At 44.1% G+C, this 25,813-nt stretch overlaps 1 protein-coding gene across 9 annotated transcripts in view; it reads right to left on the minus strand.

The window, feature by feature from the left end:
• The window catches only part of SIPA1L3 (signal induced proliferation associated 1 like 3), a 237,806-nt gene that overhangs the window by 107,447 nt on the left and 104,546 nt on the right, over positions 1 to 25,813 (minus strand). The gene's annotated exons all lie outside the window — the stretch shown is intronic.

A 25,813-nucleotide genomic window follows, 5' to 3' on the forward strand; every position in this document is an offset into this window, starting at 1 on the left:
TGTATGCTTATATATACACATGTAAAAACTTGGAAAATAAAGAAAGGTGCAAAGAAGAATACAGTTACCCATATCTCCCGCCAAAGGATAACCACTATAAAGAGGTCGCCCTGGCCGGTGTGGTTCAATGGTTAGAGTGTCGGCCTGTGCAATGAAGGGTCACGGGTTCGATTCCTGGTCAAGGGCATGTACCTGGGTTACAGGTTTGATCCCAGGGCCCACTAGGGACATGTGCAGGGGGCAACCAATCAATATGTCTCTCTCACATCAATGTTTCTCTCTCCCTTCCATTCTCTCTAAAAAAAAATATATATATCAATGGAAAACTATCCTCAGGTGAGGATTAACAAAAAAAGAGAGAAAAGAGCTTGGTTCATTTCCTTCCAGTCTTTTTCCCTAGTATGAGCAGCATATGTATAGCAAAGAGGAGAGAGATTTCCCCCTTTATAGTCTTTCACCTGTGCTTTTCTAGGAGATTTTGAACATCAAGTGAAAATTAATATTTTTAAATAGCAAAATTAAGCCTATTTTCCCAAACTGCAGACTTGAGGAAGAAGAAAGCTTCCCTCTTCCTCTCTTCCAATTTTTGCTTCCATCAGAACCGCTATTATAGGCCAGTGGTTTTCAATCCTAACTGTGCCTGAGCATCACAGTAGGATATAATAATTGCATGGCCAGTATTAATTGAGCAACTACTATAGAAAAGGCTGTTCTAAACATTTTACAAGCAGTACTCGATTTTATACTTTCAACCCCATCCTCATTTTACAGATAAGAAAACTGAGGCAGAGAGGTTAAGTGACTTTCACAAGGTCACATGGCCTTTAAGAGGTGGTGCTGGGATTTGAACCCAGGCTATCTGGCCCCAAGTGCCCTCTTTCCCCGGGTCCACACTGCTCGAGACCCTAGAAACAGTGACACCAACTTTGAGCTTTAGGGCAAGGTTCCCAATGTCCCTATTGCCAAGTTTGTCATGATTATTCATACTTCTCTCCAGACTCATTTTATTTCCTAAAGGAAATGAGAAATTGCTGGAACTCAGAAGTGAGACAACCGGAAGGTACAGCTGACCACATGCACACGTGGGTCTCCTGCTGGGCTGCCTAAGAAACATTCTTAATAGATGACTTTTCTGGAGGGGCTAAGGGGTGAGTTCCTGCGCAGATCTCCCGTCACTGACTGAGACCCCACCCAGCTCCAGATGGGATGTGAAGGCCCCTCCCTAACTTCACCATGTAGTGGGATGGAGAACAAACTGGAAAACTCACAGCCCACCACCTATTTGTATGTGAATCTGCAGAAAGGGTCAGGGTTGCCGGCTGTTTCACAGGGACTTCTCTCGTGTGTCTACAGGATTAGTGGGGTTGGAGTCAATAATTCGGTCACTGTGGGGAATCAGCCAGATATACTTTTTGCCATCACCACATGACACTCTCTGCATGGCAAAACCAGACTAACCTCTAAGGGGGTCTCCTGGGAATTGATCACTAGGGAGTCTGTTTCCCCTGCAGGGTGGGAAGAGAAAACCTCCATTTCAGGAAAAGGTCCCTGAGCGCCCAGTTCAGGGAAGATGAGACATTGCTGCTTTGGGTCTAAAAGCTACTATCCTTCCAGCTACCCTTGGAGAGGAGGACTAGGGAAACCGAGGGCTACAAGGCTGACACTGACCCGACACCTGTGTGCAGCAGGAGCTCAGTAACGTTCTCCTGCTATTCAATTTTTAGGCTTTGTGTACATGTGTGCGTGTGTGTGCCTGTGTGTTTATGTTTGTGTTGGGGTTGTGAGTGAGGCTGTTTATTGTTGCTGTTAACATTCTAAAGAAGTAGAGAGAAAGGTACCGTGAACTCCCATGTACTTAAACCTAGATTCAATAATCATCAAGATTCTGCCACATAAGCTTCATCTATTCTTAATCTGTTTCTTTCTCCCATTTTTCCTTCTCGCTGAATCATGTTAAAGTAAATCCCAGATATCATGTCATTTCACCTTTACATGTTTCTATTTGCAGCTCTGAAAAATATGGACACTTTCTGATGTACCCATAATTATTAGGCTGGCTTCATTACTGATCAAAATAACAATGAATGTTTCCCTAAAAGATAAGACCCGGTATTGACAAAGGAGTAGGGAAATGGGTCATCTTGGCTTCTAATGGTGAAGTAGGGCCTTTCTGGAGGGCCTCCTGGCAGTACAAACCCAAAAAGATTTAACAACCTCCGTATTATCTTCTGACTCAAGTTTTCCATTCATGCACTCATCAAAAAGATATTTACGGATGTCTATTGCATGCCTGGAAGTATCCTAAGCATTTTTCTCCCAGGTACAGATGTGGAAATCAAGGTGTAGAGAGGTACAGTCATTTATCCAAGGTAACACAGCTCTTAGGTGCCACAGCCAATATTTGAACCAAAGCAATTTTGGTTTATATGGCAATACCAGGTCCTCGTAAGGTTACATTCTGGGCCTTCCACTTGGGAGGCCACTGCTCCAGGCTCCACACAGCACTCCCTACCTATACTTATTATGATGATGTTAATGCTTATTATGTGGAATCTGCATACGAGGTATATAGTAGAAGTCCTGTTCACCTTTCAAAGGACAGTCCATGATTCTCTACACACAGTTCACTCTCCCTGACTGTCTGAGCAGAATTTCTCTTTTTTCCTGCTCCTGCCTGCTTGGGATGCTGTGTATAAGAATGTGATCAGGTGGGGGCAGCCAACCCCATGACCATGCAACAACCAACATCAGGATGAAATGCCTGCACACTGAGGGTTGGGAAATAGAAAGTGCCCAGTTCTCAAGGGCGTCGCTGAGCCTCTGCACCAGCCTGGAGCTTGTCACCTTCACACTTTGCAGTGAGAGAATGAATCGTCTTCACTGCTCGGCCAAGATTCACCAGGCATCTTGCTACTGCAGCCCGAGGTGTTCCAACCAAAAGACTGCCTCACAGAGTGAGGGTTCAAAGCCATCATACATGTAAAGTGCTTAGCACCTTGTTCGCACTCACTCAATGTTGGTTAAAGATTATTACCATCATCACAATTAACTGTTCAAAGCCCTACCACAGCTTCTACATCCCACTGCAGAGAGAGAAAGTGCCAGCAGCAAACACTTGGTACATTTCATCACCTGCACTGTCACCTCTGATGGAGGGGACTACAGCTGCCAGGCTGCTCTCCACTCTGAGGTGGCTGCAACCCAGTCTTCAAGTGGCATAAAAAAGCCGAGGAGGAGAGAGGGAAAGGGGACCCAACAACTCAGCAACATCCCAAAGGAGTCACAGCCTTTCCACAGATTAAAGCCCAGCTTGGACCCTTTTTCCTACTGCCACAGGTTCTGACTGCCAGGATCTATATGCACTGGGACCACCTTTGCCATATCCTGAGACCTCCTATACAACTACTTACTTTGCACTTTTCTTGAACTGTACTCACTTTTATTTTGGCTTACATACCAACATTAGCCTCACCCAAAGCAGAAACAGCCATGGAATACTGGGTGCGATGTGCCACTGAAATTCTTTCCCTGTTATGTGTTAAAATAAAAGTACAACTATTAAAACGTTTAGTGTTTATTCATACACCACCTCAAATTATCTAGTGGAATGATCTGACCTTGGGAGACCTATCCCTGTGGCAATAAGACATTACTCCTAGTCAGCACACTCCCATCCCCTTCCTTCACCCATTCTTTCACTTACATTCTAGAAAAACAAACGCTAGAATGCTAGCTCTGAACAAGCCCTCCAGGGCTGAGGTCTCTCCCAAACTCCTCCATCAGGGCTCTGTTCCCTGGAACATATCCATGGTTTATACTTCCCACTTACGTTGTCTTCTGGGATGGGTTAATAATAATAGCAGTAATAACAGCCAAAGTGCACTGAGCATTTTCTCTGTGGCAGGTTGATGCCGTAAGGATTTTATACAAAATAACTCATGATCCTCACATGGTACACCATGTGGAGTGGGCAGTATTACTCCCATTTCACAGATGAGGAAACTGATGCTCCAAAGGGATTAAATTGCTTGCTCAAGGTCCCACCATTTGGACATGATGTATCCAGGGTTGAATACAGGTGACTGACCCTGGGGCCCACCCTCCTAACTTGCTCACTACCCTGCTGCCTCTAGAAGAGTCAACACTGACCAAGCTCTGTGCCCACTAAATACTGATACTGAACAAGTCTGAGAAACTCACCTAAAGTCACACCACTGGGAGCACCTTGGATCCGGGCCTGCTTTTCTCCGTGCTCATTCTTACCTTGCATGACTAACTATAGAGCCAGCATGTATGGGAACCTGAATCGAACCTTCCTTTAGTCCCTGAGGCCCTGGTGGACCTCCGCTCCCCTGGCTTCCTCACAGTCTCCTTCTAGCTCATGTTAGTCAGCCCTGAGGCCAACTCCCCTCTAAAGGAGAGAACGAGTCCCTGACACAACCAAAGGGAGCCTCATGGCACCATCTCTCATGCTCAAAGCAGGAGTTTCCTAAAACCAACCCATTCATAACTCATCCTATGCAAGGTTTCTCCTCCTGGCTGCTAGATCTGAGGCCCATATCCTTAATTGATAACTACAATCAGGACAGTTAATGCTTTTCATGAGTCCCAGGCCCTATACTAAATGCTGCCCTATACTAAATGCCAACTCACTGAATGCTCACAGTATCTTTACTAATGAGGTAGGTGATTCTCAGGCATATTCAGTGTCTGGAATTTCTGGTAGCCCATTCAGGAGTTTTGAAAAATCTCCATCCCTTTGGGAAGTGGGGAGGCCTGGGCAGATTTTAGCAGAACCCTCTGATTCTCATGCACAGCCAAGGGTTGAGAGCACAGAGATTGACTGCCCTGGAGGAAGTGGTTTTTTCTCCTTGGCAGGCAGGAGCAGTCACCATGGCACAGGCCCCACACAGTCCCCAATTTCTGGTAACGAATATCCTGACAGCTCTCAGCTTCTTGGCATTGAATAACCTGTCCCCCCAGAAGCAGGGCTGCTTTTGGCACCCGAGAACTGGCTGCTTGCCAGACAAGCTCCCGGGCAAGAACGATCTGATGTGGAGAAACAGGATTCAGCCCAAGCGTCTTAACTGTTGACAAGAAACCAGAGGAAAGAGGAACTCATGTTACTTTGACTTAAATTCAGAAGGTGATGATAATAATAGCCAGCCCTTCCTGTGTGCACTGTTCTAAGCAAAAAAATGATTATCCCCATTCTACAAATGAGAGAGTCACAGGTAAATTATTTGCTCAAGGACAAACAGGTAGTAAAGCCAGACCTAAAACCCAGAGTCCAGGCTCCTACCTACTGCCTCTATTCCACCCAGCCCTGTGCTTTAATAACCTCCTCAGCTTTTACACAAAGAGAAGAGCCTATTAAAGCCTGACTCTCGAGAAGCAGGCTAGGTTTGGCTGGGCTACTTTCTGGCACTTCTCCAGGGCAACTAGCTCTCAGCTGGCCTGCTATGAGGAAGAGGAAAGTGGGCTTTGGGAGTAGAGCATCAAGGCTTTGTGTGAGAGCACAGCTGGGCCACGTTTGGGACAAAAAATGTAAACCACAGTCTTGGTTGAGAAGTCCAAGAACCCAGCCAGGGAGCGAAGGGTCTCTTACTTAAATGACCTGCAGTCCCTGGATAAGGGCCTTGAGAAGGCTGGTAAGAGCGAGGCAGGGGCCAGGCCTCTGGACCCAGTACACCTCTTTCTAGATGCCGAAGTAAGTTCCCCACAGCCCTTCCCTTCTCTCCAAATACTCTAGGGATGGAAGAAAGCGGAGGTTTCAGGGAGCAAACTCAGGGCCTACAAGTCCCTTCCACCACATTCTTACCTTTGTTTACCCAACTCAAGCCACGCTAGGCTACTCTGTTCCTCCAACTTGCGAAACTCATTCCTACCCCAGGGCCTTTGCACATGCTGTTCTCACTGCCAGGCACCTGCTGTAAACTCTTTGTAGCCTTCACGTCTCAGGTCAGTGTCACCTCCTCAGACAAGCCCATACTGATTCCACTCTCTACGGTGCCCCTCCCACCACACATGCATCAGTGTCCTGCTCTTTTTCATAGCATTACCAAGTGTCTTCATACCTCTACCTATCATCCTGATACATACTATTACGTTCTAATCTGTCTCACCCTGCCAGGCCTTGCACTCAAGGAGGGCAGGGACTGGGTCTGTCTTGTCCTCGGAGCTTACAACAGTGCGTGGCCCAGAGTAGCTCTATAAACATTTGCTGAATGAATACATAAATCTTTATTTCTAGTCAAGTTGATGAAATAACTCTTATCTTCTTGAGGGTTCACCAGGATGATATACTCTAGTTTGCTATAGAGTTGTCTGCATCAGAGATATTTGTGGAGTACCAGGCCAGCAGTATTCCAAAACAAGCTAGAGCACAACCGTAGCAATAACAATTACAACATAGTAACGCAGCTAACGTTTAAAGCACACTTACTATGTGCCAGGAACCGTGTAAGGTGCTTTACTGGTTCAAAGCTCATTAACAAGCCCCATGTTGTAACCTGTTCTTTTCTTCATTCTGCAGCAATGGATGCCGAGACTGGGGAAGCATGTCACTTGCCCAAGGTCAAACTTTAGCACTTTAGTAAGGATCCAATACAGTGCAGGGCCCTTAACCACTGCACTGCCCCACCCCACACAGGACTCATGGCAGTGCTCCCTGAGACTGCAACAACAGGACGTATCTGGGAAGGTGACTCAGTGTTCTCAGGAGATCCCGCCTGGCTGTGTCTTTCTTCTAACTTCTTCCACAAAGAACACACAGTTCCTCACAACTCCCAAAGTTCTCATTCTAATCACCTCTGACCTACGCAAGCTTACTGACCAGGGTTGACTCTGCAATTCCACATCAGTGCTGAGCAGCTGTTTGGTCTGAAATCACTGGTTCTCAGGCTCAGGGGTTGAATTTCACCTCCCTTGAAATTGAGCTTTCTCTTTTGCCCAACACTTTAATTCCAACTCATTTAACCCTCACAGCCACCCCATAGGATAGGTCCTATTATTATCCCCACTTCACAGATGAGAAAACTGAGCATTGGCCCATGGACTGAAGGGTCCCGGGTTCGATTCCAACCAAGGGCACATACCTTGGTTGCAGGCTTGATCCCCAGCCTGTCGGGAAGCATGCGGGAGGCAACCGATCAATGTGTCTCTCTCTCACCGATGTTTCTCTCTCTGTCTCCCACTCTCTCTGAAAAGCAATGGAAAAATATCCTCAGGTGAGGATTAAATAAATAAATAAATAGAAAAGATAAAACGCTGGAGACTGTAAAAACATTGGTGGTTGTCAGGAGTTGGAGGGAGGAGGGAGGAATAGGCGGAGCACACAGGATTTTTAGGGCACTGAAAATACTCTGTATGATATCATAATGGTGTATACATGTCAGTATACATTTGTCCAAACTTATAGAATGTACAATATCAAGAGTGAACCGCAATGCAAACTATAAACTCCGGCAGATAACAATGTGTCAATGCAGGTTCATCAACTGTAATAAATGTACCATGCTGGTGGCAGATGGTGATAATAGAGGAGGCTATGCATGAGTGGGGGTACATGGGAAATCTTTATACCTTTCCCTCAATTTTGCTATGGACCTAAAATTGCTCTAAAAAGTAAACTTTTTTTTTTTTAAGCAGGCTAACAGCCCAGCCGGTGTGGCTCAGTAGATTGTTGTCTCCTGCACCAAGGGGTCACAGTTTGATTCCCAGTCAGGGCACATGTCCAGGTTGTGGGCTTGATCCTCAGTAGGGGGTGTGCAGGAGGCAGCAGATTGATGTTTCTCACATCAATGTTTCTATCTCTCTCCCTTTCCCTTCCCCTCTCTAAAAAATCAATAAAAACATATTAAAAAAAGAAATCAGGCTAACCAGATAAGCCATCAATGAAAAGACTCATGCTATTCTGAAAAACAAATATTCATAATTTTAAAAAATGAACAGTATGTAAAATAAGGGTTGAAAAAAATTTGGACTTTAGGTCCCCCCCCCATCTGTAATGGGTCTAGCACAGAGCTACTGAAAGGATGACATGAGTTAACCCAACTACCTGCAATGTTACCTATTACAGGCATACCTTGTTTTACTGTATTTCACTTTACTGCATTTCACAGATGGTTATTATTATTTTTTTACAAATTGAAGGCAAGACCCTCCACCAGCAAGATTAGGAACCAGCTTTATTTGTGGTGGTCTGGAACCAAATTGGAAATATTTGCAAGGTATGGTTTATTGTTTTCAGCACCCTGGACAGCATCTGTCACACAGTAGGCATTCTCTGGCCCCAGGGGATCCAGCCACCTGCAGAAAGAGGCCAGTCTAAGGAAGAAGATGACCTGGAAGGCCTCTGGAGCCAATGGGATTGCCCATTAGGCAGGCAAGCAGGTAAACAGACTTGCCTGAAGAAACTGGTTCTGCAACCTTTCTCTGGCTGCTCTAGGACTAGTTCCCAGAGCCTGCCTCTAGACTTATATCTAGGAGGTTTAATCGTTTCCCTGATTGGATAGATACAACTCAAGAGGCTTTAGAACTATGTCCCTCACAAGCTTGCTTCCAGCACTTCAGGTTGGGGGCCAGCTGCTTTGCCACATTCCATAGGTCACTTTCTACAAATCAACCACAACACAGACATGTGTAAGATACTGGGAGGAGAGCCCCTTGTGATGGACAGATTGGTAAATGAGTTTGTGTGTTTGCAAATATTTATTGAACATGCCTGTGATCATATCTGTGTTCTACTAGGAGAGAAAATTAGGAAAAGTCTTGATTTGCCAGCCTTCTTTGCAGTTAAGAGTGGTCACGTGACTTTACATGGACACTGACACATAAAGGAGAGAGAGTCCGTTGGGATTATAATTCCTGACTAAACAGACAATGCTTTGCTTTAGGTATTGCAGGAAGGTGTTCTTTGGAAAAGGTGAAGTGTTACTGCTAACAAAGGGTATGGTTCTCCCTTGGTGGTGGCACGGCCATCACGGGCACTGAGTTCCCCTGACTACTATACAGACCTCCTGAGAGAAATCAAAGGATAGACAGTAAAATACAAACAGCTGGCATTCACTCATGTCACTACTTGCTGTGCAGTTTTAAGTGCAATACAAATGTTAACTTGTTTCCCCCTCAGCACAGGACCAAGAGCCAGTATTATAATCTCCACTTACAAATGATACAAGCCAAGTACACAGAGGTTAAATAACTTGCCCGACATAGACAGTAAGTGGCAGAAGGGATATTAGAACCCAGGTGATCAGGCTCCCTAATCAAAACTCTTCATGTGAGCTTCGCTAACAAGTATGAGCCCGGGCCAGTGCTGTGGAAATAACCCAAGCCATCACTACCATGCACTAAGCACTTACTATGTGGCAGCCCTGGAACTAAGTGCAGTCAGTATGTGTGCTACCCTCTAAACACCCCCTTTGGTTAGCACCATGACTGTGTCCAGTGAAAGCACAAGAGGTGACGTCACGGGACTTGTCACATGCTTGGTAAGAACTGTGGAGGCTGGAGGGACCTCCACCAGACACCACCAGATCATGCCTCACGGAAACAGCTCACAGGAGAAATTTTCTTTCATTATTATCCACAGTAAATTACCCGCTCTCAAGGACATTCTTGGTCTCTCCTTGGCCGCATGTGATAAAGGCCACATGTACCTGGCCACAGAGAAAAGGAGGGCATGGAAGGAAATAGAGCAGAACCCCACACCCAGGTGCTCCTAGAATCAAGGCCATGGTCCGTTGCAGCCAGAACAGGCTCCTCCTCCCTTGTTTTAGCCTCACAGGCCTTCCCTCTGCTCTGGAAGAAGCCACCCAGCTGGATAAAGAGAGATCTCCAAGATGTGCTGTTAATAATTAAAAGGAAAAAAAAAAGCAAAGTGCAGGACAGGGTGTGGAGTAGGCTGCACTTTGTATAAGAAAGGAGGGGAAGCTAAAAATAGATTATTCGTATTTGTATTTTTAAAAAACCTTAGAAGGATATGCCAAAAACTAATACAAATGACCACTCAAGAGGAACAAGGCAGGCAGGGAATGGGGTAGGAGAGGCCTGTCAAGTGTGTATGTCTACACACATGCGCGCAGTCGCACACGCACACAGGCACACACAGAGAATTGACTTCTGAAGCATATTAATCCATGATCTACTTTTTAAAAAAGTGTCACAAATAAAAACACAGTGGGGGTAATGGGCAGAGGGTCAGAGAAGGCCTGTGATTGCAGACCTGAATATATCCATCGGTGGGACTCTGGGATAACGTCTAACACTGTCACTGGCCTGTGGATTCCTGAGGGCAGGCCTAGGCCTGCTCTGGCTGCCAGCCAGGGGCCTGCATGCAACTGGTGCCTGAGAAACGCTTAAAGTGAGAGTGAGTGGCTGCACCAACCAATCCACCTCCAGCCACACACCTGGGCTTGGCCCACAGCTTGCACCTGGGCTCTGTTTCCATGAAATAAAACCAATGGGCGAGGAGGGAGGGAACAGTCACCAGTGCAAGAAAAGTGCTCTAAGACATAGTGCTGAAAGGAAGTGTGCAGTGCAAGGATCAGTCAACTTTTTCTGGAAAGGGCCAGACAGTAAATATTTTAAGTTCTGGGGCCATATGGTCTCTGTTGCAACCACTCAACTCTGCTGTTATAGTGTGAAAGCAGCCACAGACAACACATAACTGAGTGAATATGGCTGTGCCCCAATAAAACTTTATTCATGGACATTAAAACCCGAAGTTCATACAATTTTATATGTCATGAAATACTCTTTTGATTTTGTTTCAACCATTAAAAAATGCAAACACCATTCTTAGTTCCTGGGCCATACAAAAACAGGCAGCATGGCACTGTGCTGATGTATTTGCTATACACAGAGAATTTCTAAAAGGAGACAGGTCACAGTGGCTGCTTCAATGGAGGGTTCAACGATGGGAAGGAGGTTGACTTTTTTACTTTTAAATAATGTACCATGTGCAAATTAATAAAATATTGTTTTAAAGGTAGTACTAGAGAGAGAGGAGGCTGTGTATGAAGAACCCAAGCTCTGGAGCAAGAGACTATGGCCAAAATCCCAACTCGTCCTCACTTGCTGTGCATCCAGCAGGCAAGCTGTTTTACCTCTCTGAACCTTAGCACTATGGCGATTATAGTACTGGCCTCGTGAGCTGTCGTGAGGATTCCATGGACTAATCCTTCTCTGAAGGGAAGCCTGAAACATAACTGTGGCTATGAAATTCCCCTTGAGAGCCCGCCCAGTTCCACGGCGAGTCATCCAACTGTCCACATAATAGATGCTTTGTGATGTGAGGAAGCTCATTTGTATTAGCAACCGCATTCCACAGAGATGCATCCTGGAGCCACGTCTGCACATCCTGTTCAACGGAGCCAGCTCCCCAAGTCTGAGTCTGTCCCTGACTGCCACACTGCAGGGCCATGCACTCATGAGATCATTAAGTGGCCATTTATTAAACATCTACTGTGTGCAAGGACAAGCAGGTAGACACCCCTCTGCACCCCACTCTGGAGGCAGCAGGTACAAACATAAGCTTCTTTTAAAATAATTGGTGGGACCACAGAGTAGATGCTTTGGTTGTCTTTTCCCATAAACCTCTTGCATTTCTCTGTGTTTAATTCATTCAACAAATATTTACTGATCTAAGGGCCAGGCATTGTTTTAGGCACTTGGTCTTAACAGGGGCCCTCATTCTCCAGCTGTTTCCCTCTGAACTTTAAGACCTGTCAGGAAGAGACCTGGGGAATCACAGTCTCTTCTATGTCCTCTGTGCTCAGTTCAAGCCATGGCACAAAGCAGGCAAATATTCAACATTTATTCGGTCAAATTACTGAGCATGGAGGACATCTGGTGTCTCTGTCCCAACTTTTGGTGACAGCAGTCCACTTTTCCTGGGGAACACTATTCCTCCTATCTGTGGAAGACCCTGCCTACTCACACAACCCAAGCTAGGCCAATCAGTGGCTCTACTTAAAGAATGTGAACTTCAAACTGCTGATAAAAATGATAATGGTGTATCGGGAGGGAGGAGGGCGGGTGGGTGGAGGGGGAGAGAGTAACCAAAGAATTTATATGCATATATGCACAACCCAAGGACACGAACAATGGTGGGGAGGGCGACTGGGGAGGGGGGTGGGACGGGGTGGAATGGGTCATTGGGGAGATAAAGGGACATTTGTAATATTTTAAATTAAAAAAAAATAAAAGTGAAAATAAAAAAGGCTAAAAAAATGATAATGGTAATAACAGCAGTAAAATAAAAATAGCAGCTAATATTTTTCTAGCCATATACTCTATATTAGGCACTGTTCTAAATGTCTCAAGTATCAACTTATTGAATCTCACAGCAAGCCTCCTGTTCTTAGCCCTGACTGAAAAACTGAGGCACAGAAAGGCTGGGAAACTTCTGAATAAGTGTTGAGGTTGGGATGCGTGGCCAAGAGGCCAGCTACAATCTCAGAGCTCTTCACTGCTGCCTTCCACTGCCTCCTCTGTCCCCAGGATGGCAGGACCCTAAAGAGGTAGCACTGAACACCCAACTCGAAATGCCCCCGAGCTGCTTTTAAGTTTTATTTTTGCTGCAGGGGGCCCACACTGGTTTCTGTTGCTTGCAACCCAAGCAGCCTGATTGATAAACCAGGACTACTTACTTGGTTTCACACATTCTGCCAGACAAGCCAGCAGTGCTTCCAAATGCTACAGGGCAGGGACAGCTTATAAACATTTTAAGAGGCAGAATCAGTGGTCAGGGCATCTGGGGCAGCCTGTATCTGCAAGAGCAGCCTTCTTTCCACCTGGGGAGGGAAACTGAACAGGAGACAGACAACAGAAGGGAGATACATTGGTGGCCCACCCCGGGGGGCTGCTTGTGGCACTTTGGGTAGAACAATCCTTTGTTACTATACCAATCCTCTGCATTGAGGGACATTTAATATTATTGGCCCCCAGGTCCTAAATTCCTGTAGTGCTCCGTCCCCTTCACTGTGAGACCAAACCACCCCACATATTTTTTGAATGCCTTCTGTGGGGTGGTATCCAGTGGCTACATCCCTGACCCCCACACCAAGTTCCCAAGTATGGCAGCCCTGTCAAGCACTTTCCTAACTCAGATTCTGGCCCCAGGCTGGATTCTTTGATTTTCTATTAGCTGTTTTAATTCCCACAACATTCAAGTTTTAATTACTTCTTAACACCCAAGGAGCCATTGCTGTTCTAAGTGTCTTACATATAGTAACTCATTTAATCCTCATGTTGATTTGTTAGTAGGTGGGAAAGCCTCGATTTGGGCAGTCTCCTCAGAGTGGCATGGGATTGGGGGTGATGACCAGTGTCTAGGGCTTTCCACCTGGCTCTGGAGATGGTCTGCTTCCCCTCTACATTAAGCTTTAAGCCTCACCATGGCCATAGGCCTCATCAGAAAACCTTCCTCGTTGCCTGCCGCCCCCTACCCCCACCCCGGGTCAGGCCCTGCATTCTACAGGTTAACATGCTCTCCAAGCTCCCTGTATTTTTTCTTTATGGAGTTCACCAGTGGCAGTCAGTACTTGTGAAGGTATTTGCCAAGTGTCTGAGTCTCTTGCCTCCCCTCCAGGCTGTCAGTTCCCTGCTTAATGATGTGCTTGTGTTTGGCGGTCCAGATCTGGCACCTTGTGGGCACTGCGAATATTTGCTGAGTAACAGAATCACCTACTTTTTAAAAATTCACATTTAAAACCAGAACAGAAAAAATAAATAAGTAAATAAAACTAGATCAGCAAAACACTGGCTCTTAAAACTGAAACCAGGGTGAAGGGCTAGGCTAGAATCAAAGGAGACAAGAGAGATCAGCAGAGTCACCTGAGCATTTTAAATGGCAGAACTGAGGAAGGGAGATGCACCATTGGGTGACAGAACGGGGTGGGGTGGGGTGTCTGTGATGGCACAGTCATGGAACCTCAAAAGTCAGCATTAAAAACAAATACTGGGGAAACAAGAGCATGAAAGTAAACATCAATTCCTCTGCCTAGAATTTCTACTCCTGCATTTCACTTCCCACCCTCCTACCAACACTATGGTAATTAAGAACACCGGTCAGAATCGGGCCCTGTGTGTTCAAATCTCACTTCTGCTGTGAATAACTATGCCTGATCTTTTGGGGGGCGGTCAATTAACCACTGTGCATCAGGAAAATGGGGACAAAGTAGAATCTAGGTCATAAGGCTGTTGTAAAATGAGTTCATCCATGAATACTGCCAGGCATATAGTAAGCACTCAATAAAGACAAGCTGTTAGCATTATTATGATCAATATCACTGCTCTTCAGTCCCCACAACGAAGACAATGGGGAGGTCACTTTGCCAGTGGGCCATGCATGTCCTGCGATTTCCTACCACTGACGCCTAAACTGCCCTCTCTCTTTGTTGCTGACCTTGGATTTTGATCCAACAAAACAGTCCCTCTTTTGCCTCGGGTAATCTAAAGTGAGTTCTGACGCTTAGAATCCAATATAACATCAATGTCCAGTCATTTGAGATGCCAACCACACATCTTACAGCACAGAAAAAAGGTACAAAGAGGTTGCATCAAATTGTACAGAGGTTTCCCTCCCACACACTCAACGATGCACCTGATCCTCTCACAACCCCCTTCCCCCTTGCAATATGGACAATTTAAACAGAACAGATGTCCAGCACCCCACTTCAGGAGCGGTGGCTCTGGTGTGAATGTGAGACAGGAGCCGAGCATAAGCATTCCCTCAGGGAGGCTCAGCTCTTCACCGTGGAGCAGCCCACCGCTTGGAGCAGCGTCCTATTGTTCCAAGACACACATTTTTCATTCCACACGGTCAGAAGGAAGAACATGTGCTCTCAACCTGGGGGGGGAACTGCTGTAGGTGGTACAGTGTAATATTGACTTTTTCTTGTCCCCTAATACCCATTCTCCCTTTTCTCTTTAATAATTGAACTCTTACATTTTGGCCAGGAACAATGCTGATGTGAGTGAAGACTACATTTCCCAGCCTCCCTTGCAGCCAGATGCGGTCATGTTCAGACGAAGGACAGGGGAGTGGGAGATGCTGCACTACTTCCGAATCACCTTTTTGAAGTGTGATAGAATTCAGGAGCTTGATTAATTTGGGGCAGGGGGGGTTGCCTCTTTATTTTCACTAAAATCTAATTGAAATTCGGCATTTCTGTAGGCAAACTACAATAGTCTTCACTGCACCTATGAATTTCTTACCAACAGAAACCACAGGTTTTTAAAGTAATCACAGTACACAGTTCTTACAAACATCTTAAAATAGTATTCATGCCCCTTTAGTACTTTGAAATCATGCAGTTATTAGGCCTGTCACTGGATTCTGCCATACTATGTCACAAATTTGTTATCTTAATATTTCAAAAACTATTTTAACACAATTGGTTTACCTTGTAATCCCATGTGTTTTATTAATTTAAAAAATATGATTTTGTGAAGTAGGTGTCAAAGAGTCCATGGCACACAAATATTAAGAACCTCTGTTTTGTTCTTCAAAAGTTAAACATAGTTACCACATGACCCAGCAATTCCACGCTTAGGTACAAGTCCAAGAAAACTGAAAAACATGTTTACACGAAAAGTTGTACACAAACAGTATTATTCATAATAATTAAAAAGTGGAAATAATCCAAAGGTCTATCAATGGATAAATGGATAAATAAAAAGTGGTATAGCCATATAATGGAATATCATTTGGCTATAGAAAGGAATGAAGTACCGAAACATGCTACGACGTGGATGAACCTTGAAAACAATATGCTAAGTCAAAGAAGCCAGACACAAAAGGCCAAATATTGCATTATTCAGGTTACATGAAATGTCAAGAAGAGGCAACTCCATAGAGACAGAAAACAGATCAGTAGTTGCCAGGGTCTGAGGGGAGGGAGAAATGGGGAATGAATGAGTTCAGGGTTTCTTTCTGGGGTGATGAAAATGTTCTGTAATTAGACTATTGAGGATAGTTGCACAACCTTGTGAATGCACTAAAAACACTAAATTGCAAGGGACATCTGTAATATTTTGAACAATAAAAAAAGAAAGAAAAAAAGAAACTTGGATCCAGTTTTAAAAAACCCACTAAACTGCACACTTTCAAAGGGTAAATTTTATGGTATGTAAATTATCTGTAAAAAAAAAAAAAAAGAGCTCCTGCCTTAAGAGAAAAAGGGGGAGGGGAGTGCCCCCTTCTTTCACACCCTCCTTTCCCATGGAGCAGAAGGCACACATGGTAATGTAGGGAGTCATTTGGGACCATGCAGATGAGCCAACATCCCAGCAATGGGGAACAAGATAGCAGGACCCTGGGTCCCCAACACTTATCAGCCCTGGGCTGCTCACTCTCAAACTATTTCATGGGAGAGAAAGCAATTGCACTCTCACTTATTCTGGGTCTGTTACAGCAGCCAAACCTACATTCAAGCTTATACCTGATATCCTCTTAAGAGAAGATGAAAGGTGATCTGACTACAGTTTTTATTTTACCCAATGATTGCCAAAGCTAACTCTTCCACGAGATGCACCCCCACATTGTTGAGTGTCCCCTCTCCTTCAGGAGAGGAGGGTTGGAACACCTTGGCTGTCATGCCAGTTTGGTGACTTCTTAACTCTGCTCTGAGAGGCTCACTGTGGCTTTAGGAGAGAAGAGGGCAACCTGGAAAAAGGCTTCCAACTGCAGGATCCTTGATGGACAGCAGGGATTCAGGCTGGTGTCAGCAGTGTGGGACAGATAGTTCCGTGGAAGTACTCGAATAGCCAAATGTTAAACACTTGACCTTTGCTTCCCACTCCTTGGCCTCCTTAAATGAGTAACAGGCTAATTAAAAAGTGTGTGTTAATCACTGCACTCTAGAGTTAATGTGGTAAAGTTTTTATTGCTAGGAGATGTACCATCTCAACTGGCCCCAAGACTCCAAAAGGAAGGTCACTTTGGCGTCATTAATACCAATGGGCTCATAAAAATATGGTGAAGCATTTATTTCCTTTAATCTACTAGTAAAACTTTCACTTTGAAATTTCACTGTCAGGCTTTTACAAACTTCCGGCCAGTCATTGCTCCCTGCTCTAGTTCAGTGACGCGTTAACCATAACTTTAAATGACTAAACCATTCCACTTCCATCACATTCACTTAACAAAGTTTTGTGGGTTTTTTTGTGTTTTTTTGAGCACCTAGTATGTACTGGGTATGTGATGGGAGGAAAAAAACAACAGGCCTGGGCTTGACCTCCTGGGACTTACAGCCCAGTGGAGAAGACAGACATTAAACACATCAAGGCAGCCATACCCTATAATTAAATTTTATGGTAACTGCTCTGATGGTTTGCCAGGAAAGAATAACAGAAGCCAAGCTTAGATTCAGGATGGTGCAGGAGGGCCTCTTAGATCTGATAGTGAAGCTGGCATCTGAGGGATGAGAAGACGACTAGGGGAAAAGCCACTGGGAAAAGCATTTTAAGTACAGGGAAGAGCACATACAAAGGCTCTGAGGCAGGAAAAAAGCTTGGCTTGGTTGAGAAACTAAATGAAAAATTGGCTGGCAGGGACAGCATGCTGGGGTACCTTGTAGGCCACAGTAAGGATTTTTTTTTTCCAAATATATATCTTTATTGATTTCAGAGAGAGAAAGGGAGAGGGAGAGGGAGAGAGAGACAGAAACATCAATGATCGGCTGCCTCCTGCCTGCCCCCAACTGGGGATCGAGCCTGCAACCTGGGCATGTGCCCTGACCGGGAATCGAACCACGACCTCCTGGATCCTAGGTCGATGCTCAATCGCTGAGCCATGCCCGGCCAGGCCACAGTAAGGATTTCTGAATGTTATTTTAAGTACAGGAGTATATTAGTAAATAACTGTTATTTGTTCCCCACTGGTATCCATTGTCTCTTCCAACAAAGCACCTTATTTTCACTTGGGGCCTAAATAATCCCCCCTTTTCAGGCCATGAGATGTCACTGGAGCTCTGGCCTAACTGCCCATCAAAGCCTCCCACCTTCCCCTGATCATAGTGATGGTAATACTTGTGCACAGTGAACTTCAGAACTTTTGTACATGTTCCCACATACAAAAAAGGGCTTTTTCCCTCTTCTTCCACTGGACTTGAACCTCATAATTTGAGGCTACAATTATTGCAATTATCTAATGACTATCAGAGAACAATCTGAGACTGGAATTGCTAGAAATATATTTGGGTCTTTGCCTCAGTTGCTGACACAGAGCTTCTAAAACCCTTGGAATTTCCTGAATGACAGGGGTGATAGGAACAGCTTGCGTTGTTCATAACAAGCCCCCTTCAACCATACCTGAGTTTATGCTAATGAGGTGACTCCTGGCTCAGTTCTTAGAGAGCTGCAGGATCAGGGCTGGTCTCTAGACAGACCAAGGCAAGATTAAAGGGTTGGATCTGTCAGCCCCACCCCTGGACCTACAGGAAGGTAGAGGGGCTGCAGACTGAGTTAATTACCAATGATCAATGATGTAATCAATCATGTCTCCATAATGAAATCTCATAAAACCCTAAAGAGCTGGTGTGAAGAGCTTCCAGACTGGTGAACACGTAGAGGTGCCGCGAGCTCCGAGAGGTCATGAAAACTCTGCCTCTCTCCCCACACCTTGCCCGGTGCATCTCTTCCATTTGGCTGTCCCTGAGTTGTGCATCTCTTCCATTTGGTTGTTCCTTTATAATAAATGGTAAATGTAAGTGAAGTGCTTTTCCTGAGTTCTGAGTTATTCTAGCCAATTATCAAACCTGAGGATGGGGGTCACTGGAACCTCCAATTTATAGCTGGTTAATGAGAAGTACAGGTGACAACTGCTGTCTGAAGTGGGGGGCAGTCTTGTGAAACTGAACCCTTAACCTGTGGGGCCTGCACTAACTCCAGGTAGTGTCAGAATTGGGCTGAATTATAAGACACCCAGTTAGTGTCTAGAGACTTGAAGAATTGGTTGGTATGAGGAAAAAACCCACACATTTGGTGTCAGAATTTCTGAGTAAAAACAGCTCAGAGGAACCAACTGAGAGGTCAAGGAGAAAAACTCAGTATTGGTAATAACATTATTTGAGCTCTGGATCAAGCTGCAGCTAAAGCAGATTACCCCTGGACTTCAATTATATTAAGCCAGTAATATCTCAATTTCTTTAAGACAGTTTGGGTTTGGTTTTCTGTAACTTGCAACCCTAATTTCTTGACTGCTAGACATGGAAACCACTGAAGGGTGTACATACGGGGTATAACATGACTTCATTTCTATTTCTGGACAACGAAACGAAGAGGGCAGAAAGAAGCAGTGAGAGCCAATGAGAAGGCAACAGTCCTAGTGAGAGATGAGGTCATGAGAGCCCATTCACAAGATGAACACTTACTGAGCACTTACTGTGCCACAGGAACGGAGCTAAGCGCTTATTTTATGAATGAACAACCTAACAGCTCTAGTGCATGGACAGTATTATCAATGCTATTTTTTCAGTTATGGGTTACGTCCCTCCGAAGTTCATGTGTTGAAGTCCTACCTTCAGCATGTGACCTTATTTGGAGATAGGACTGTTGCAGATGTAATTCCTGAGGTTAGAATGAGGTTATGCTGGAATAGGGTGAGCTCCTAATCCAAATAGGACATGTCCTTGTGAAAAGGGGAAACGTGAACAGAGACGCACACAGGGAGAACGCTGTGTGAAGATGAAGGCAGAGACTGAGGTGAGTCGGCAGAAGCCAAGAAATCCCAGACCGTGGGCAAACCACCAGAAGCTGGGAGGCACGTGGAACAGACTCACTGCACAGCCCTCAGAGGAACCAACCCTGCAGACACCTTGGTCTTGGACTTCTGACCTTTAGAGCTATGGGAAGATATTTTCTGTTGTTTAAGCCACCCAGTTTGTGGTACTTTGTTATGGCAGCCCTAGCAAACTAATCCTGTGAAAAGCAAACTGAGGCCCAGAGGGGGTGTGGGTCACCTGCACCAAATTCCCTTACCAGCGGGATGTATTGAGTCTGTCTACCTTGGGGTGTTTCTAACCACTGCACTGTTCCTCTGGCCTGTGGGAACTGCTCCCTCAACCCCTGGGGTCTAGAAAAGTCCTGAGCCCTCCATGTGTCTCTGTTCTCCACCTGAAGGACTGACATCTGCCCCCTCTGCCCCAATGCCTGGGCAGATGAGGACAGCGAAAGAGAACAGTTCCAGAGGAGCAGGCCTCTGAGGCAGACCTGGAGTGGGACAACCCTAGATAGTATTGTGAGCAGAAGAAAACACTGGAGGAGGGTGGAGGCAGATCAGAATCACCTCCCCACCCCAGATGGCTGGCACCACACGATCCAGCCTCTCCCTCCCACGGCCCCAGATGGGCAACACAGAGGGAGGTGGGCCTGTGGCAGGAATCGTCCAGAAGACACAGGAACACTCTTGGGTCCCAGATCAGGAGTCCATGATCCACCAAGCTGATTAAATGACATTCCTGCAGCCCTCAGGAACCCAGGCCCCATCACTTTCCACTCAGGGAGGAAAGGGAGCTCTGTCCAAACCTGTCCTTGTCATCACAAACAAGTCTCTGCAAAGCATCCCTCACTGAGCCTGAGCAAGGTGGTGCATGTGGCTGGCAGAGGCCCACAGCTACTGTGGCAAGCTGGGAAGGGTAGAGCCCGCCAGCTCCCTGCAATGCTGATTCCCCCTCCTGAGGAACATTATTTCAAACACATCAGTGTTGCTGGACCAAGGCTGCAGCGGGCAGCATTACAATCCAAGTGGAATTGAAAACCAATTAGCACTTATTTCGGGAAAAACAGTGAGCTGTGGATCACACAGCAGGGGAGTGGGGGAACTATGTGTCTAGACCAAATGGTACTAACAGAGGGGGTGGAGAGCTAGCCCAGCACACACCAGACCATGCGAAAATCAGGTGTTAAATCACAGCCTGCTGCTTGTAATGTACACATTTCCCCAAAGTGCCCACACTCAAGGATAAAAAATGCAGCAGGTGCTTTCCAAGTGGGCAGGAGGTGGCAACATCCAGACATACTGAAGGCACAGCTGAAGGCTGGGCCCCTAACATGACCCGGGGAGAGACAGGGCCTATTATAAAAGGGCTGAAATGGCATTTGATGTCAGCACACACACGTGATGACAATGACATCAGAACACTTTCCAACTACAATTAAGGATTCAGAAATGCAAAAATGGGGGGTGGAGAGAAGACAGTCTGCTGTTGTTTTCCTCAACTTTTCATGGTTGCAGTTATGAAGGAAATATAAACCTAAATGTTTAAAACAAAAACCAGCAGAGATATAAGAACTGACAAAATCACAATCACTGTGGGACACACACATACAGTCTCTCTCTCTTTTTAAAAGAGCAGCATAAGTTAGCCAAACGTAGGGCTAAAGAGCATCTGAGTAACACAAACTAGCAACGTGGTTTTCAAGGTTTAGAACATAAAACTCTTTTACCAGAAAACAGGTGAGATTCAGCCTTTATAAAATATCCATTAAATGTTCATAAAAACAGAACCTATCTCAAGAAAAGGAAAATCCCAAACCTCCAAAAGAGAATCTTCCCTATCACACTACTCTGACCTAATGCATTTGAACTAGAAATGAGCAATTTTGGAAAAAGATAAAGAGAAACCTAACTCAATGGCTTTCAAGCTCGGCTGCAGTCACCTGGGGAGTTCAATATACCCTGATGCCCAGACCTCACCCCAAGACAGTCTGATTTTATTGGATGGGCATCTTATTTTTTGAAGTTCCCTAAGTCTATGTGATAATGTTATGGAATTACTATTTGTTGTTTTAGCTGTAGTAATTGTATTGTGGTTATGTTTTTAAAAAGACACCTTCCCTTTTAAGATCTACTCTTTTAGCAACTTTCAAATATGCAATACAGTATTATTAACCATAGTCCCCTTGCTGTGCATTACATTACCATTACTTATGTGCTTTATAACTGGAAGTCTGTACCTTCTGAGCCCCCTTTACCCATCCTGCCCAGCCCGTACCCTCGTCTCTGGCAACCACCAATTTGTTCTTTGTATCTATGAGTTTAGTTTTCCTTTGTATCTTTGAGTTCAGTTTTTTAAAAAGATTCCACACATAAGTGAGATCATCTGATATTAGTCTTTGTCTGACTTATTTCACTTACTGTAATGCCCTTAAGGTCCATTTATGTTGCTGCAAATGGCAAGACTCCATTTTTTTTATGGCTGAGTAATATTCCATTAAGTAATATTCCACAAGTTCTTTATTCATTCATCCATTATAGGCAATTAGGTTGTTTCCATATCTTGCCTATTGTAAAAATGTAGATCTTAAAAGTTTTCATCAGAAGAAAAAATATTTATGACTATATATGGTGACAGATGTCAACTAGACTTCCTGTGGCAATCATTTCACAATGTATACAAATATCGAACCATTGTGTTGTACACCTAAAACTAATATAATGTTATATGTCAATTATACCTCAATAAAATTGTTTTAATAAAGTAAAATAAAAAATAAAAACAGACCTCCTTTAAGAACATCATAATGAAATATGTATGGGTGAAACAATATAATGTGTAACACTTGCTTCAAAATAGTAGGCAGGAGGCAGGCAAAGTCAGAAGATAAGTGAGACAAGTCATGATAAATAATAATATATGCTCTACTTCTATAAGTTACAGTTTGTTCATAATAAAAAGTAAAATGTAATAAACAAAAAAAGACGCAAAATCAACTTTTAAAGTTCCCCAATAGATCAGAATGTGCACCCAAGGTTACATATTTGAAATTGTAAATTTGTAAATACTTCTGGGTATATCTTAAGCTAAAGGGAAAATCAAAAGTAAAAACTGCCAACCATACCTTTAAAATGGAGAAATGAGGAACTCAGAAAATTCTTCCTCCCAACAATCAGCAATAAAACTGATATACAACGCTGCATGTGAGATCCAGAGAGACTGGAAAGGGCCCTAGCTATCCACATATCCCTGGCTGAACATGAGGCCTCAGGAGTGTGAAATGGAGATACCAGATGGCCAGGCAGAAGGCAATAGCTGCAGCAGATTCATAAACTGCTTTCAGCTTTGAAAATATTCCCCAGCCCACACACACAGATCCAATGGCAAAGGGTAGAAACTTTACTGGCTCAAATTTTCAGCCCACCAAGCATTAGCTGACCACTAACTCATACTGAACAAAGGGCAACCCCTAGTAACTCACACTTAAAATTAAGACAAGGTTTAAAAAAAAAAAAAAAAGATAAGAGCAGAGACATGGGTCTCCATACCATAGGAGAGAGAGAGAAACTCCAAAGAAGTGGCTTACTCAAGTCATTAAACAAACAAAAAATACACAACTTAAAAAAAGGCAACAAGGGGAGGGTTGTGGAATCAGAATCCAGAGTTGCTACAATATATGATTTAGAAGGTGCACTTTTCAACAAAACAACAAAAAACTGTAACAAAGAAATAGCAAAGTGTGACCCATACTCAGGAAAAGAAACAGTTAACAGAAATTGTCTTTGAGAGGGCCCAGAAGTTGAACTTCAAGTAGCCCTATAAATATGTTCACAAACTAAAGGAAACCATGTTTAAAAAATTAGACACACTAAAGAAATATAATTTTTTAAAAAAAGGAAATCCTTAAGTTGAAAATTATAATAACTGAAATAAAACATTCACTAGAGGGGTTCAAAATCAGATTTGAAATGGCAGAAGAAAAAACCAGTGAGCTTAAAGACAGATCAACAAAACTTATCCAATCTGAAACAGAAAAAAAACCTGAATAAAAATAAACAGACTCAAAGACATGTGGGATGTCAACATAAGCACAGTGCAAGTCCCAGAAGATAAGGGAAAAGAAAAAGGAATCGGTATAAATGGCCAAAAACATCCCAGATTTGATGAAAAACATTAGTCTCCAAGTCCAAGAAGTCCAACAAACTCCACATAAAATAAAAAAAGACCCACACCTAGATAGGACATAGTCAAGTTGTTGAAAGACAAAGACAAGGAGAAAATCTTCAAAGTAGGAAAAGGAGAACAGTTTATTATGCACAGGGAGCATCGAAGCTATCAACAGCTCTTTTCCCACCAAAACCAATGGAGGCCAAAAAGCATCAGGATAACAGATCCCAAATGCTAAAAGAATCCTATCAAACAAGAATTCTATATTCGGCTAAACTATGGAACAGCCAAATGCTGGAGAAACCCAGAGAAGTAAGCAAGCAAAGAAAAGAAGAGGCAGAGGCAGGAAATGGAGAGAGAAAATTGTCTGGACCCTGGGCCTATTTATCATCACTTTAGCAAACAATGCCTGTCCAGGCTCTAGAAGGCATCTCAGAATTCTCTTAGGCTTCTGTGGATCTGACACATGTCTGTGTTATTTTCAACTAAAAGAAACTAGGCTAAGAACTTCCCACCTGGCTCCCTATGTGAGCTCATCTCCTGCTATCTATTCTCACCTTTCCTTACCTCATGGCCCTCTGGCCACACTGGCCACCTTGCACTTCCTAAAACATTCTTGCCTCAGGGCCTTTGCATTTGCTGTGCTTTCTGGAATGTCCTTTCCCAAATGTTTACATGCTGGCTCCTTATCTTTCAAGTCTTGACCAAACATGACCTCTTCAGAGGTCTGCTCTGATAACCTCTGCTGAAACAGTAGCCTTCCCTCTGATCTATTTTCTTCATAGCACATCTCGCTACTTAACATCACATTATCTGTTTGTTCAGTGTCCACCTCACCTCTAGAACATCAGCTCCAAGAGTGGGAGCCGTTTCTAACCTGACTCTGCTGTGGCCTTTGTACTTGTGCGCTATGTCATTGATGTTCAGGAAATACCTGAGTGATATCTGCACATCTCCTGCTACCTTTATCCCTGCCCTCAGAAACAAAGAAAGGAACAGTGACCAACATTTACAGTCATATGCTGCGTACGGGGATACATTCTGAGAAGTCTATTGTTAGGTGATTCTGTGGCTGTGTGAGCATAAGAATGTACTTACACGCACCTAGATGGTACAGCCTACTATACCCTATATCGTATAGCCTATTGCTCCTAGGCTACAAGCCTCTAAAGCACGTCATTGTAGAAACCATGAGATTAAATCAGGCCAGAGCAACAAGGCAGGGAAGAGGTCTAAAACGTACAACTGTGGCATAGGAACACTCAAAATGACTATTACTAATTGACAAAAGGAAGGTGTGCCAAGAAAGCAGGAAGCGCTGCTAAAAATATTATTAGAAATAAGGAGACTGGTTACTGAATAAATCCACAATATTTCAAGCCAGACTCTGCCTCATCCAAGTTGTGAGACAGTGAGCAAGTAAGGTCACCTCTTTGGGCTTCAGTTTCCTCACTGAGTGGGAATATTACCAACCTGCTTCACTGAGTTATGGTAGGGAACTGAAAGGTAAATATTAAGACACTTATACTGGGCTCATCTGAAGCTTTTCAAGTTAGTGGAAAAGGACTGGACTATTCAGTCAACACTATGGGGACAATCAGTTAACTACTGGCAGGGGTGGGTGGAAGGTGGGTACAAGATCTTTATTCCACACCAGATGCCCAAAACTCTTGAATTTGGATGTAAAAAAATCAAACCATAAAATAAGTAGGAGGAAAATATAGTATTTATCTCATCTTAAATTCAAAGCCAAAGCACAGAAGAAAAAATAAAGCCTCAGTCCGATGTTTAAAAACATTTTAAAAATTAAAAGGTGAACAACTAGAAATATAAATCTGCAACATATAACAAAAAGATCTGTAAATCCCCCTACAAAATAATAAGAAATAAAAACATAAAAACTACCCATCCCTAGAAAA

The sequence above is a fragment of the Miniopterus schreibersii genome, assembly GCF_964146895.1.
Source record: "Miniopterus schreibersii genome assembly, chromosome: 18".
Classification (NCBI taxonomy): domain Eukaryota; kingdom Metazoa; phylum Chordata; class Mammalia; order Chiroptera; family Miniopteridae; genus Miniopterus; species Miniopterus schreibersii.